We start from the raw sequence: 16,362 nt of genomic DNA, 5'->3' as shown, positions 1-16,362 counted from the left end.
AGACTTTGCAGTTTAGAGTTTTTCTTTTTTTAGCTTGTTTCCTAATGTCGTTTAAAGCAGTGTTTCATTTTCAAGTGGCCTAATAATGTGTCTGCTGCGGACCACCATCTGAAAACATTTATGCCCTGGATGTAGGCCTGACCTCAAAATTAAAAAAAAAATCTTCTAAATCCTCCAATAAATGTTTTCACGATTTTTCAAAAATAGCAGACCTACAAGCTCATAGCGCGCCACTCGGTGGCGCGCTACGAGCTTGTAGATCTGCTATTTTTCAATAGCTAAATTATAACGTAATGTTTAAAACACCTAAAGGGGTTCCCGCCCAAAATGGGTTAAAATGGTATGGATAGATAAGAAGATATTCCACGTTTTTCTAAATGTATTCATTTTGTTGTTGTTAAAAATAGCATATTATCTACAAGCGAGCGACACGTTGTGAGCTTGTAGATCAGTTACACTAACGCTAGTCACATTTGAGAATCCAGTAAATTTTCAAACATAATGATTATGAAATGGATTCATCCTATCAAAAATAATAAAAATAAATTGTGGTGATATTAAAGATTTCACAATACATTCAATCATAATTGAATTGATCACCCCACCCTCAGTAAATGTCTGTCTCATGAAAATATGACAGTCAGCCTGATCTAGTAGGCCTACAACTTGACTGGATCTCAGTTACAGTACATCCACTGAGAGCAATACAAGCAACCAACAGAGTCAGTGACAGTGCTGTAGGCCTATGGGTCAGAGCCAGGAATACAACCAACAGAGTCAGTGACAGTGCTGTAGGCCTATGGGTCAGAGTCAGGAATACACCCAACAGAGTCAGTGACAGTGCTGTAGGCCTATGGGCCAGAGTCAGGAATACACCCAACAGAGTCAGTGACAGTGCTGTAGGCCTATGGGTCAGAGTCAGGAATACACCCAACAGAGTCAGTGACAGTGCTGTAGGCCTATGGGTCAGAGTCAGGAATACACCCAACAGAGTCAGTGACAGTGCTGTAGGCCTATGGGTCAGAGTCAGGAATACACCCAACAGAGTCAGTGACAGTGCTGTAGGCCTATGGGTCAGAGCCAGGAATACACCCAACAGTCAGTGACAGTGCTGTAGGCCTATGGGTCAGAGTCAGTGACAGTGCTGTAGGCCTATATGGGCCAGAGTCAGGAATACACCCAACAGTCAGTGACAGTGCTGTAGGCCTATATGGGTCAGAGCCAGTAATACACCCAACAGAGTCAGTGACAGTGCTGTAGGCCTATATGGGTCAGAACCAGGAATACACCCAACAGAGTCAGTGACAGTGCTGTAGGCCTATGGGCCAGAGTCAGGAATACACCCAACAGAGTCAGTGACAGTGCTGTAGGCCTATGGGTCAGAGTCAGTGACAGTGCTGTAGGCCTATGGGCCAGAGTCAGGAATACACCCAACAGAGTCAGTGACAGTGCTGTAGGCCTATGGGTCAGAGTCAGTGACAGTGCTGTAGGCCTATGGGTCAGAGCCAGGAATACACCCAACAGAGTCAGTGACAGTGCTGTAGGCCTATGGGTCAGAGTCAGTGACAGTGCTGTAGGCCTATGGGTCAGAGCCAGGAATACAAGCACCCAACATCCTTCTGACAAGGTTTATAAACTGAGTCTCCTGCCTTATTATTATTTGTTTAACCCATTTGTATGTCAAGTGGTTTAGCTAATTATTGTATTTTCAATTGTCTTGATGCCATGTTATTTTTCAAGTTTAATGTTTCTGATATAAATAAAAAGAGATGAACATGTTTCGACCAACAAGGTCTTCATCAGGGCAAGAATGAAGGTTTTTGATCTGTGTGAAACTTTTTATCATTATCACGTTTGCCTCCGTTGAGCACCTGGTTAGTTCCTCCGTTGAGCACCTGGTTAGTTCCTCCGTTGAGCACCTCGTTAGTGCCTCCGTTGAGCACCTGGTTAGTTCCTCCGTTGAGCACCTGGTTAGTTCCTCCGTTGAGCACCTCGTTAGTGCCTCCGTTGAGCACCTGGTTAGTTCCTCCGTTGAGCACCTCGTTAGTGCCTCCGTTGAGCACCTGGTTAGTTCCTCCGTTGAGCACCTCGTTAGTGCCTCCGTTGAGCACCTGGTTAGTTCCTCCGTTGAGCACCTGGTTAGTTCCTCCGTTGAGCACCTGGTTAGTTCCTCCGTTGAGCACCTGGTTAGTTCCTCCGTTGAGCACCTCGTTAGTTCCTCCGTTGAGCACCTGGTTAGTGCCTCCGTTGAGCACCTGGTTAGTTCCTCCGTTGAGCACCTGGTTAGTTCCTCCGTTGAGCACCTTGTTAGTGCCTCCGTTGAGCACCTGGTTAGTTCCTCCGTTGAGCACCTGGTTAGTGCCTCCGTTGAGCACCTGGTTAGTTCCTCCGTTGAGCACCTGGTTAGTGCCTCCGTTGAGCACCTGGTTAGTTCCTCCGTTGAGCACCTGGTTAGTGCCTCCGTTGAGCACCTGGTTAGTTCCTCCGTTGAGCACCTGGTTAGTTCCTCCGTTGAGCACCTGGTTAGTGCCTCCGTTGAGCACCTTGTTAGTGCCTCCGTTGAGCACCTGGTTAGTGCCTCCGTTGAGCACCTCGTTAGTGCCTCCGTTGAGCACCTGGTTAGTGCCTCCGTTGAGCACCTCGTTAGTGCCTCCGTTGAGCACCTGGTTAGTTCCTCCGTTGAGCACCTGGTTAGTTCCTCCATTGAGCACCTGGTTAGTTCCTCCGTTGAGCACCTGGTTAGTTCCTCCGTTGAGCACCTGGTTAGTTCCTCCATTGAGCACCTGGTTAGTTCCTCCATTGAGCACCTGGTTAGTTCCTCCATTGAGCACCTGGTTAGTTCCTCCGTTCAGCACCTGGTTAGTTCCTCCGTTGAGCACCTGGTTAGTTCCTCCGTTGAGCACCTGGTTAGTGCCTCCGTTGAGCACCTGGTTAGTTCCTCCGTTGAGCACCTGGTTAGTTCCTCCATTGAGCACCTGGTTAGTTCCTCTTTTTCTTTAATGTTGCTGATGTCTTGATTTTGACGTCCTTTATATTTGCTGTTTTTAACCTGTCTGTAAAGCACTTTGTAACTTTGGAAAGATGCTATAAATATAACATTTATTAATTCACCCATTCCACCAAAGTTTACATAATTCAAGAGAGCTTATTTGTTTGAACATTTATAAAACAACACATTTGTAACAAAAGCATATTTATAGCGTTAATCTCACCTCATTGTTAACCTCAACAAAACTATACAGTATGAATACAGTATAAGTATCAGTTTGACATCAAAATGTACTTGAAGTAGGCTACCAAAAGTAAAACTACTAATTATACAGAAGGTCCCATTTTAGGCTTTAACATCTTTTGAAAATAGCACATTTAAATGCATTTTGAGCTTGTAGATCTGCAATTTTAAAATCGTCTATAGGCCTGAAGGGATTCATGTATGTTTTGTAATAATAAGCTAAATCTACGTATCTAAGTAACTAAGGTTTTCAAATAATTGTAGTGGAGTAAATAATAAGTAATAATACCAGTGGAATATAATATGGAAACTGGAATGACTCAAGTAAAGTAGCCTACAAACAGCTCTTAAGTACAGTACGATATTCCTAGCCTAAGATTTAGACTCTCGTAGATGCATTTATCGTCATTTCAAATGTCAAAATGGATCAAATACATCTACTAATCTTAGGCTATCCCCTCAGAGTTCGGTTCTGTGCTGGGGGCTCCTAGGCTTGAGAAAACCCAAAAGAAAAGACAATATAATTAATTATAAGACACTTTGTTGCCTAAGACTTGTTTACATCAGGGTCGTCCATTTTCAATTCATCAGATTCAGAACGTTTAAAGACGATCAATATAATAACTGTCTTTATGGATGTCATAGAGTTGTTATAATAACTGTCTTTATGGATGTCATAGAGCTGTGTTGGTTATTCCAGCCTCCAGTCATCATCATGTTCCACCTTACCTAGCCACACATTGCAACACTAGATTATTAATAGGAGGGATGAATCTAGAGTTGCAATACCCTCCATTGACTCCCCATTCATCAGAATTGCATTTCCGATCTGCTTGTATTAAACAACGTTAAACTCAACAACATTGCAGCTGTAGGGAAAACTGGAATGATGTTGTGAGCTACTTTCTGTCAAGAAATTCTGTGCTGTGATATTTTTTACCAAGTGTGTTTGGAAGCACTCGTTTTTATTAACCTGACGTCTTGCTGCTGCCTCCATTATGTGAAAATTCAAAACAGGTGGTACGCAGGGCCGTTCAGTGACTTCGACAAGCGCTTCCTGAAATCACTTCCTTTCTGCTCCCTTGGCAAGCTGCAGGCACAGAGTGAAAAATTGTATTTTTTTTTCTATTTTCGTGAAAAAAAAAATTCCAGAAAGGACTCTGGCCAGAACTATACCTCTTACTACCTGTACTGCTTAAGCCAGTGTACGGTAATACGGTCTTCAATCACTCAGTCCAGGTTTTTTATTTTTAGAAAGTTTATTTCAGAACGTTTAAAGACGATCAATATAATAACTGTCTTTATGGATGTCATAGAGTTGTTATAATAACTGTCTTTATGGATGTCATAGAGCTGTGTTGGTTATTCCAGCCTCCAGTCATCATCATGTTCCACCTTACCTAGCCACACATTGCAACACTAGATTATTAATAGGAGGGATGAATCTAGAGTTGCAATACCCTCCATTGACTCCCCATTCATCAGAATTGCATTTCCGATCTGCTTGTATTAAACAACGTTAAACTCAACAACATTGCAGCTGTAGGGCAAACTGGAATGATGTTGTGAGCTACTTTCTGTCAAGAAATTCTGTGCTGTGATATTTTTTACCAAGTGTGTTTGGAAGCACTCGTTTTTATTAACCTGACGTCTTGCTGCTGCCTCCATTATGTGAAAATTCAAAACAGGTGGTACGCAGGGCCGTTCAGTGACTTCGACAAGCGCTTCCTGAAATCACTTCCTTTCTGCACCCTTGGCAAGCTGCAGGCACAGAGTGAAAAATTGTATTTGTTTTTCTATTTTCGTGAAAAAAAAAATTCCAGAAAGGACTCTGGCCAGAACTATACCTCTTACTACCTGTACTGCTTAAGCCAGTGTACGGTAATACGTTCTTCAATCACTCAGTCCAGGTTTTAAAAAACCTGCCCATTATTGTTGGCCTCCTCCCCACTGGGCGTGTCTCCCCGGCTGTGCATCCTCATGGATCTCATCGTCATCTGCCAGCCGCTATCGTCTCCTCATCTGTTTAGCCAACAGGGGGGCGGCGGTTCCACCACCGTTGGACATCATATGCATGATTGCAAGCCGGATACATGTCTTTTACCTCGGATAATAGGAGATTATCATGTTCCTGATGATCAATATCAGCATTGACATCTCCCTCGTCAAAATATTGTATTTCATTATGGCCATTGAAATACAGAGCCTGTGTGGGGTACTCAACGTTATCATACAGGTCGTTAGGAAAAGGCTCAGCTACTTTCCTCCCTCTGCATTGATTGAAGACGTCCTGGAAGTTAGTTTCCTTTGGAGATACGTTCCATGTGAAATCTGCCACCACAAACTGTTTCTGCATCCAATTGTCATGTTCATCATAAAATATATCAATTAGGTGTATAGTAACAACAACCTCATGAACATTTTCTTCCATGCTTTGTGTCAAGACCTCTGCACTGAAAGACATTCACAGACTGCAGTGTCTATGTTTTATACAGCCAAGACGATGATGTCACGTGACATCATATTCACATCCAAATATTGAGTTACACACGGCTCCATATTTGGGAAAGACTGGAATAATGCAGGACTCCCTTTGTTTGTTGCTGAGCCTCTGAGTTGATGGGCGCTGATCAGGGCCGCTTCAATTCCTCTCGGTGCCCAAGGCGAGATTAGTAGATGTCGACCCCACACGTGCATGTGCGCTGCGCGAGTGTGCACGTGTGTGTTGCGCACGTGTGGACCACGTTGAAAACCTCTGATCGAAAGAGAGTGTGAAGGTGTGTATGTGTTAGTATCAGCAGGATAACAGAATGACAGAGAAATAACATTGAAAATAAAAGTGATTACAGTAGGCCTACAGGACAACCATGTATTTTTTTTTTTTTTTTAAGATATTTTTTGGCGGCTTACGCCTTTTATTGGTTTTTGAAGGGACAGACAGTAGGCTGACAGGAAACGGGAGAGAGATGGGGGAAGACATGCAGTAAAGGCCGTGTCGGGCTCGGGAGTCGAACCCGCGGCACACTGCGACTGGATTACCAGTCGGGTGCCCAGACGGTTACGCCACCGCCTGGGCCGGACAACCATGTATTAATGAATCCACCAATGTATTCCAGGGTGTTTTTACCTTTTTGGTCGAACCAGACGAGGGATCCATCATGATTGTATAATTGCAGAATGTAAACAAAAAAGCCATGTGAATGCATGTCTTTCCACCCATTTTATAAATGGATCATTGGTTGTTTATTAAGTTTGGGCTGTTTAAAAAAGCTTGTTTGGACCAAAAACTAGATAAATCCAGGCAGTGAGGTTGTTATTTACCTCCAACAAAGGGGCTTTAAATATGTCAATCAATCAATCAATCAAACAAACAATCAATCAATCAAGCTCGATGCTTGATTGATTGATTGAAATATTTATTAACAGTTTGCAGAATTACAGTACATTTCAAGCACAACTCAATACAAAGACTGTTAACTGTGAGTGGACGACACCATAAAGCATTACACTTGTTTACAAGAGGGTCCACCATGTTCAATTCATCGTAACATTTAGAGACTACAAATATACATTGGAGGAAGAAAACTACAACACGCTTTTTAGGCTCCTCATTACCATTGATTGAGTCTAAAGCCCTCAGCATCATCCAGGATGCCTCCCACCCCAACAACGCTGCCAGTCTAAAGCCCTCAGCATCATCCAGGACGCCTCCCACCCCAACAACGCTGCCAGTCTAAAGCCCTCAGCATCATCCAGGATGCCTCCCACCCCAACAACGCTGCCAGTCTAAAGCCCTCAGCATCATCAAGGACGCCTCCCACCCCAACAACACAACGCTGCCAGTCTAAAGCCCTCAGCATCATCCAGGATGCCTCCCACCCCAACAACACAACGCTGCCAGTCTAAAGCCCTCAGCATCATCCAGGATGCCTCCCACCCCAACAACGCTGCCAGTCTAAGGCCCTCAGCATCATCCAGGACGCCTCCCACCCCAACAACGCTGCCAGTCTAAAGCCCTCAGCATCATCCAGGATGCCTCCCACCCCAACAACACAACGCTGCCAGTCTAAAGCCCTCAGCATCATCCAGGATGCCTCCCACCCCAACAACGCTGCCAGTCTAAAGCCCTCAGCATCATCAAGGATGCCTCCCACCCCAACAACGCTGCCAGTCTAAAGCCCTCAGCATCATCCAGGATGCCTCCCACCCCAACACCACAACGCTGCCAGTCTAAAGCCCTCAGCATCATCCAGGATGCCTCCCACCCCAACAACACAACGCTGCCAGTCTAAAGCCCTCAGCATCATCCAGGATGCCTCCCACCCCAACAACGCTGCCAGTCTAAAGCCCTCAGCATCATCCAGGATGCCTCCCACCCCAACAACGCTGCCAGTCTAAAGCCCTCAGCATCATCCAGGATGCCTCCCACCCCAACAACGCTGCCAGTCTAAAGCCCTCAGCATCATCCAGGATGCCTCCCACCCCAACAACGCTGCCAGTCTAAAGCCCTCAGCATCATCCAGGATGCCTCCCACCCCAACAACGCTGCCAGTCTAAAGCCCTCAGCATCATCCAGGATGCCTCCCACCCCAACAACGCTGCCAGTCTAAAGCCCTCAGCATCATCCAGGATGCCTCCCACCCCAACAACGCTGCCAGTCTAAAGCCCTCAGCATCATCCAGGATGCCTCCCACCCCAACAACGCTGCCAGTCTAAAGCCCTCAGCATCATCCAGGATGCCTCCCACCCCAACAACGCTGCCAGTCTAAAGCCCTCAGCATCATCCAGGATGCCTCCCACCCCAACAACGCTGCCAGTCTAAAGCCCTCAGCATCATCCAGGATGCCTCCCACCCCAACAACGCTGCCAGTCTAAAGCCCTCAGCATCATCCAGGATGCCTCCCACCCCAACAACGCTGCCAGTCTAAAGCCCTCAGCATCATCCAGGATGCCTCCCACCCCAACAACGCTGCCAGTCTAAAGCCCTCAGCATCATCCAGGATGCCTCCCACCCCAACAACGCTGCCAGTCTAAAGCCCTCCGCATCATCAAGGATGCCTCCCACCCCAACAACGCTGCCAGTCTAAAGCCCTCAGCATCATCCAGGATGCCTCCCACCCCAACAACGCTGCCAGTCTAAAGCCCTCAGCATCATCCAGGATGCCTCCCACCCCAACAACACAACGCTGCCAGTCTAAAGCCCTCAGCATCATCCAGGATGCCTCCCACCCCAACAACGCTGCCAGTCTAAAGCCCTCAGCATCATCCAGGATGCCTCCCACCCCAACAACGCTGCCAGTCTAAAGCCCTCAGCATCATCCAGGATGCCTCCCACCCCAACAACGCTGCCAGTCTAAAGCCCTCAGCATCATCCAGGATGCCTCCCACCCCAACAACGCTGCCAGTCTAAAGCCCTCAGCATCATCCAGGATGCCTCCCACCCCAACAACGCTGCCAGTCTAAAGCCCTCAGCATCATCCAGGATGCCTCCCACCCCAACAACGCTGCCAGTCTAAAGCCCTCAGCATCATCCAGGATGCCTCCCACCCCAACAACGCTGCCAGTCTAAAGCCCTCAGCATCATCCAGGATGCCTCCCACCCCAACAACGCTGCCAGTCTAAAGCCCTCAGCATCATCCAGGATGCCTCCCACCCCAACAACGCTGCCAGTCTAAAGCCCTCAGCATCATCCAGGATGCCTCCCACCCCAACAACGCTGCCAGTCTAAAGCCCTCAGCATCATCCAGGATGCCTCCCACCCCAACAACGCTGCCAGTCTAAAGCCCTCCGCATCATCAAGGATGCCTCCCACCCCAACAACGCTGCCAGTCTAAAGCCCTCAGCATCATCCAGGATGCCTCCCACCCCAACAACGCTGCCAGTCTAAAGCCCTCAGCATCATCCAGGATGCCTCCCACCCCAACAACGCTGCCAGTCTAAAGCCCTCAGCATCATCCAGGATGCCTCCCACCCCAACAACGCTGCCAGTCTAAAGCCCTCAGCATCATCCAGGATGCCTCCCAACCCAACAACGCTGCCAGTCTAAAGCCCTCAGCATCATCCAGGATGCCTCCCAACCCAACAACGCTGCCAGTCTAAAGCCCTCAGCATCATCCAGGATGCCTCCCACCCCAACAACGCTGCCAGTCTAAAGCCCTCAGCATCATCCAGGATGCCTCCCACCCCAACAACGCTGCCAGTCTAAAGCCCTCAGCATCATCCAGGATGCCTCCCACCCCAACAACGCTGCCAGTCTAAAGCCCTCAGCATCATCAAGGATGCCTCCCACCCCAACAACGCTGCCAGTCTAAAGCCCTCAGCACCATCAAGGATGCCTCCCACCCCAACAATGCTGCCAGTCTAAAGCCCTCAGCATCATCAAGGATGCCTCCCACCCCAACAACGCTGCCAGTCTAAAGCCCTCAGCATCATCAAGGATGCCTCCCACCCCAACAACGCTGCCAGTCTAAAGCCCTCAGCATCATCAAGGATGCCTCCCACCCCAACAACGCTGCCAGTCTAAAGCCCTCAGCATCATCCAGGATGCCTCCCACCCCAACAACGCTGCCAGTCTAAAGCCCTCAGCATCATCCAGGATGCCTCCCACCCCAACAACGCTGCCAGTCTAAAGCCCTCAGCATCATCCAGGATGCCTCCCACCCCAACAACGCTGCCAGTCTAAAGCCCTCAGCATCATCCAGGATGCCTCCCACCCCAACAACGCTGCCAGTCTAAAGCCCTCAGCATCATCAAGGATGCCTCCCACCCCAACAACGCTGCCAGTCTAAAGCCCTCAGCATCATCAAGGATGCCTCCCACCCCAACAACGCTGCCAGTCTAAAGCCCTCAGCATCATCAAGGATGCCTCCCACCCCAACAACGCTGCCAGTCTAAAGCCCTCAGCACCATCAAGGATGCCTCCCACCCCAACAACGCTGCCAGTCTAAAGCCCTCAGCACCATCAAGGATGCCTCCCACCCCAACAACGCTGCCAGTCTAAAGCCCTCAGCATCATCCAGGATGCCTCCCACCCCAACAACGCTGCCAGTCTAAAGCCCTCAGCATCATCCAGGATGCCTCCCACCCCAACAACGCTGCCAGTCTAAAGCCCTCAGCATCATCCAGGATGCCTCCCACCCCAACAACGCTGCCAGTCTAAAGCCCTCAGCATCATCCAGGATGCCTCCCACCCCAACAACGCTGCCAGTCTAAAGCCCTCAGCATCATCAAGGATGCCTCCCACCCCAACAACGCTGCCAGTCTAAAGCCCTCAGCATCATCAAGGATGCCTCCCACCCCAACAACGCTGCCAGTCTAAAGCCCTCAGCATCATCAAGGATGCCTCCCACCCCAACAACGCTGCCAGTCTAAAGCCCTCAGCATCATCAAGGATGCCTCCCACCCCAACAACGCTGCCAGTCTAAAGCCCTCAGCATCATCAAGGATGCCTCCCACCCCAACAACGCTGCCAGTCTAAAGCCCTCAGCATCATCAAGGATGCCTCCCACCCCAACAACGCTGCCAGTCTAAAGCCCTCAGCATCATCAAGGATGCCTCCCACCCCAACAACGCTGCCAGTCTAAAGCCCTCAGCATCATCAAGGATGCCTCCCACCCCAACAACAGACTGTTCCACCCCCCCATTCACAGAGGAGAAAGGGCTACAGATGTCCAACAACAGACTGTTCCACCCCCCCATTCACAGAGGAGAAAGGGCTACAGATGTCCAACAACAGACTGTTCCACCCCCCCCCATTCACAGAGGAGAAAGGGCTACAGATGTCCAACAACAGACTGTTCCACCCCCCCCATTCACAGAGGAGAAAGGGCTACAGATGTCTCAAGACTTCAACCACCAGATCCAGAAACAGCTTCTTCCCCTCAGTTATTGTCCTCTTGAACTCTCTGACCAAGAGATAGAGTAGTCGCCCCCCCCCCCCCCCCCCCTCGGTTCAAAATATGAATACTACTATTGGTACACTACTAACACATTATGATTACTTTTGTACTGCATTGGAGTGATGCCAACATATCAATTCCGTTGTACATGTACATGTGTAAACTGTGTTCAATGACAAAATAAAATCCATCCATCCATCCATCCATCCATCCATCTATCCATCCATCCAACACGCTTTTTGGGGGGGCAGTTGCCAGTGTGTGACGATATCCCCCACTTAACACTCCGAAAGCTGAACACGTATCAATGCGGCTTTAATTAGCCATGCTAGACACGTATCCATACGTTTCGACTTTTTCGGACGAGTATGGGCATGCTCTGCCGACCCATGGCTCAGTCGGTAGTTCTGTGAGTATTTCGCTTGATAATCACTGATGTCCTGGTCAAGGTTTCCCCCTGGTGGACGTGTCATTTCCAACTATTGTCGGGGCATGGAAACTAGGAGCTACTAATATATACTATTCTCTGCTGTTACGAAACCCTTATTTTAGCAAAGTCTAGAGGCTAGAGTAACATAACATAAATATGAAAATGGGATACCAAGCATTAAAGGTGCAAATAAACTGAGACCACACAGGTTTAGAGGCAAAATGCCTATGCGTTTTTAGTAAGTTAAAGCAGGAAATATTTACAGTGTATACAGGATATTTTTACAGTGTATACAAGTTCCAAAACAAAAGTATGCCACTGCCAGGGGACACGGATGTTGCCAAAATAACAAACTAAGCAGCTAAGGTGAACACAATACTGTCTAACTGACTGACATGAAAACAAAAGGCCTGACTGCCTAGCTACACTGTCCAATGAGGATAAATACAAAAGTGGCAACCATCCCTTACCTAGTGTGGTTTAACCTCCCGTTTCGAATGGGATCAGTGTATTGAAACGGGGAAAATCAGGTGCAATCAGGCCTTTCAATAGACTGAGTAGACGTCTACCCGTCTACTCAGGTGCTCAGTAGGTTGATTCCTTCCGATTGTGTCGGTTGATCTGTGCAGTTTAATGCATCGCATGCAGCTACTGGAGCTCAGTAGGTGATCATTCCTTTCAATGCAGCCGTAACATCGAACATGCACTGCTCCCGTGCTTGCGGTTATGTTTAGGTTAGGATTAGAGATGCACTGCTCCCGTGCTTGCGGTTATGTTTAGGTTAGGATTAGAGATAGGGATAGTAATTTCGGAACAAGGAACCTTCTGACTAACGACACGGCACCGCTCCAGTAGCTGCATGCGATGCATTAAACTGCACAGATCAACCGACACAATCGGAAGGAATCAACCTACTGAGCACCTGAGTAGACGGGTAGACGTCTACTCAGTCTATTGAAAGGCCTGATTGCACCTGATTTTCCCCGTTTCAATACACTGATCCCATTCGAAACGGGTGGTTTAACATAGATTCTGCTTACGTGCTGTCTATGTATAGGAGCCCCCATCTTACCTGTCCCAAGGCAGGGCATACACACTAGATGTATAGGAGAACAACAACAGAAATGTTTCTTGGTCTCTAGTTAATATACAACTGGTGTTGGTGAAGAGAGAGCCTGCACTGAGCCAAACACAGCCCTTTTATAGGGCACAGGTGGGTATGATTGGTTGAAGGCGGAGCCAGGGAATCAGAGGCTAGCCAATGAGGGCTGCTGGAGTCAGCCCCCCTGGTGGTTATGGACCTCAGACCTGTAGAGGATGAAAGAGGGGAGAGGGAAGGAGAGACAGGCGAGGAATACAGAGAAACCTACCCACGTGGCACGTAACACGCCCACCAACAAGAACAAACTTACCCTAAGTTTGTTCATACCTATACAGTAGCTCTATACACAAGCAAAAAAAAAAAAAAACTACTGTACTCTCAGGCGCGGGACAACGCATCCGCCAGGACATTGTCCAAGCCTTTCTTATGTCTTATTTCTAGGTGGTAGTTTTGGATGATGAGGGCCCACCGCATCAAGCGCTGGTTCTGATTATACATTCTGTGCAGGAATGTTAGTGGGTTATGGTCGGTGTATATAACAACAGGTACAGAGCTTGATAGTCCATGAGCCGGACAAGTTTTCATTACGAAATGAGTGGGCAAAACCATACCTATATTAAATTGTTTAGAAGGTCAATATAAGTAAATTAATATATGATAACACTTCCACAGGAGCAGCTTTTTCATAGTTATCAAGTTTTCTGAAATTGTATATTTAAATATGCAAATTAGGCATTATATAGGAAAATATGCCTGATTTTGCCTAACTTTCCCGAATCAATATTCAATCCAAATATTGGATTGACAGAGTCAACATTCTTATTTCAATTTGTTAACATGTCAAAGTCAAAGGTTTTAAACGAGGGCATATTCAATGTCCATATACCGGTAGTAGCCAATGTATCATCTAACTATAAATGTAAATATAAAAGTCTCTGTCTGTACAGCTGTACGGCTGTAATCCATGTAACACGAGAACCGTTTGCCCCACCTACTTCAAATTCGACACACGCGTTCCACACCCCCACAGGGAGTGCAATGCCCGGTGTCGAGTTGGTCGGACCCATGGTTGTCCAGAACCGCCAAAAAAGGCCTCTGCCCGGGCCACAGCTGGCATCACAAGGCCTCTGCAACTCCATATTTGGGCATGCCTAAATTCGTCCCACCGACTTCTGACATCTGCATAGACTCCATATTTGGGCATGCCTGACAAAGATGGGCATAAAAGGTGATACCGCTGACATCACCATGACTTGACCAGCTCAACAGAATGATAAATTGGCTAATAGATGGCAGTTACAGATCACCTTTTTTACATGCCAATATGCCGAAAGGTACCCGAGCCTACCGAAACTGGATGCGTGACGCACAACAACGTGCACGGAGAGCTGAGTCAGACAAAGCACGAGATGCACGCCTAAAGCTGCAAGATCTGTGATTGGTGTAAATGTGGGATGCACACTCAGTCCACGCATCACCCTGTGTCCAACCGACATCATCTATCCATTCACTCTGCCCCGCCAACAGTTTCCAGTGAAACCCTGCTTCGGCATGACTGTCAATAAGTCTCAGGGCCAGACACTACACCGTGTTGGGGTCTTCTGCATGAGGGACTTCTTCAGCCATGGCCAGTTCTATGTGGCGGCCAGTAGGGTTAGCAAATCAAGCAGGCATTCTTGCTCGAGATGAAGAGACAAACAAGAAGTGCCAGTTTATCAGCAATGTTGTTTTTAAAGAAGTCCTTACAATATAAGTGCAGTGCCCGGTGTCGAGTCGGTCAGACCCACGGTTGTCCAGAACTGCCACAAAAGTCCTCTGCCCAGGCTCTGGGCAGGGCCCCTGCCCAGGCTCCCACGGGCAAATTCAGTCCTTTATTTCCGAGTCAGTCTAGGCTGCCTCTGTGATAATCAGGTCCTCTTCTTGGGGTTGGTTATTGCATGTTTGTAATTTGCACATTGATGTGCATTTCAAGCCATGTCAAGCACGTGCATCCTGGGAGCTTGCAATTGCGACTGCAGCAGCTGCAACACTACATCAGGAGATGGAGATCCCTGCATCCATTCGACATTTCTGGCCCAGCCATGCTGAACTAGGCTTGGGACTTGCAGGTGTTGTTGAAGACTCCCTCTCCAAATGCCAGCCTGGTAGTTGGCACGCATGGCATGCATGAAAAGACAGTCCTTGCATGGTGTCAGCTGGCTCGACTCAAATGCCCCACATTGTGCACAGAAAAGCTGGTGGCGTAATGTGTTGATGTCCTCATTCAGCATACTTTCAAATTGGGAAAGACTTATTTTCAAATGATTCCATTTGTGTGCAGAATTTTGCATTAAAAAACCATTTAAGCATATATGAAAGTATTGAATAAGTAAAATGACTATTCCAATCAATTACCCATGCTTGAATTATGCAGAAAGGTGTGATTATAGGTCTCTACACAATAATGGCTCAAACGTTGATCATATATTTTTGTAAGAATGTGTGTGGTAATATAGGTGTCCACATATTCATAGCATGATAACGACCACTAAGCTATGTGCCTGCAATGGTTATCATGCCAAACTGTGAAGTAGAGATACACAACAAGTAAAAAAAAATCACACCAGCTTTGCCCACCCATTTGATTCTATAGCTATGGCCCTGGCTCGTGTTATCACACTATAATAGTGTTTCTGATTATATCTCTAGAGTTACAAAACGTATAAACACATGTTACCACTCAAATTAAAGCTTAGAATGGTGAGCAGTTTTCTATAACCATTAGGAACATGTTGGTTCTTAGCACACACTTCCAAAATGGGGATATTTGCAAGCCTTATTTTAAAATACTGCATTAAAAGCCCATTTGAGCATATATGGAAGTTTCGTGGAAGTAAAATAACCATTCCAATCAATTCCCCATATTTGAATTATGCAGAAAAGTGGTTTCATTGGTCTCTGCACAAAGTAAGGTTCAAAAGTTGATCATATATTTGTTGTCACAATTTGCATGTGGCAATATAGGGTTGCATGTATTCAATGCATGATAACTGCCACTAAGCTGCTAGTCTGCGATTGTTATCATACAAAAATGTGAAGTAGAGATGTACAGCTAGTCAAAAATTCAAACAAGAATTTGCCCACCCATTTCGTAATTAACGCGCAAATTAGGGGGGTCTGGCTCATGGACTTGAGCCAACATAAACTTCAAAATGCTGCAAAGCCAGCAATAAGGCCAGTGCTTCCTTCTCAATGGTGGAATAGTTAAGCTGTGGCTTAGTACATTTTCTAGAGAAGAAACAGACGGGGTGATCAATTCCATCAGCACCTTCTTGAAGCAATACAGCCCCAGCTCCCAAAGCACTTGCGTCCACCTCTACTTTGAACGGCAGAGCAAAGTCTGGGGCAGCAAGCACAGGAGCACTGCATAGCAATGCTTTGGCCTTTTCAAAGGCCTGCTGACACTCTGAGCACCAGACAAACTGTCTGCTGTCACTGAGCAAGCTAGTTAGAGGAGCTGTCGTGTATTTTCTAATGAATGAACCAAAATTAAAGTCTATTTTCAACTATAGTCGGTACGGTTATAAGCAGTTGGGTTTGAAGTTAATTTAGAATGTTCTCACTGAAAGGAGCTATTGTTAAAACGTCTGAGCAAGCAGCACCTTATAAGGACTGCAGGAAGAGAACCCTTTTGTTCTAAATACAGAAGGTGTGAACTGTG

The sequence above is a fragment of the Electrona antarctica genome (assembly GCF_951216825.1).
Source record: "Electrona antarctica genome assembly, chromosome: 8".
Lineage (NCBI taxonomy): Eukaryota > Metazoa > Chordata > Actinopteri > Myctophiformes > Myctophidae > Electrona > Electrona antarctica.
This window is presented reverse-complemented; position numbering follows the sequence as displayed.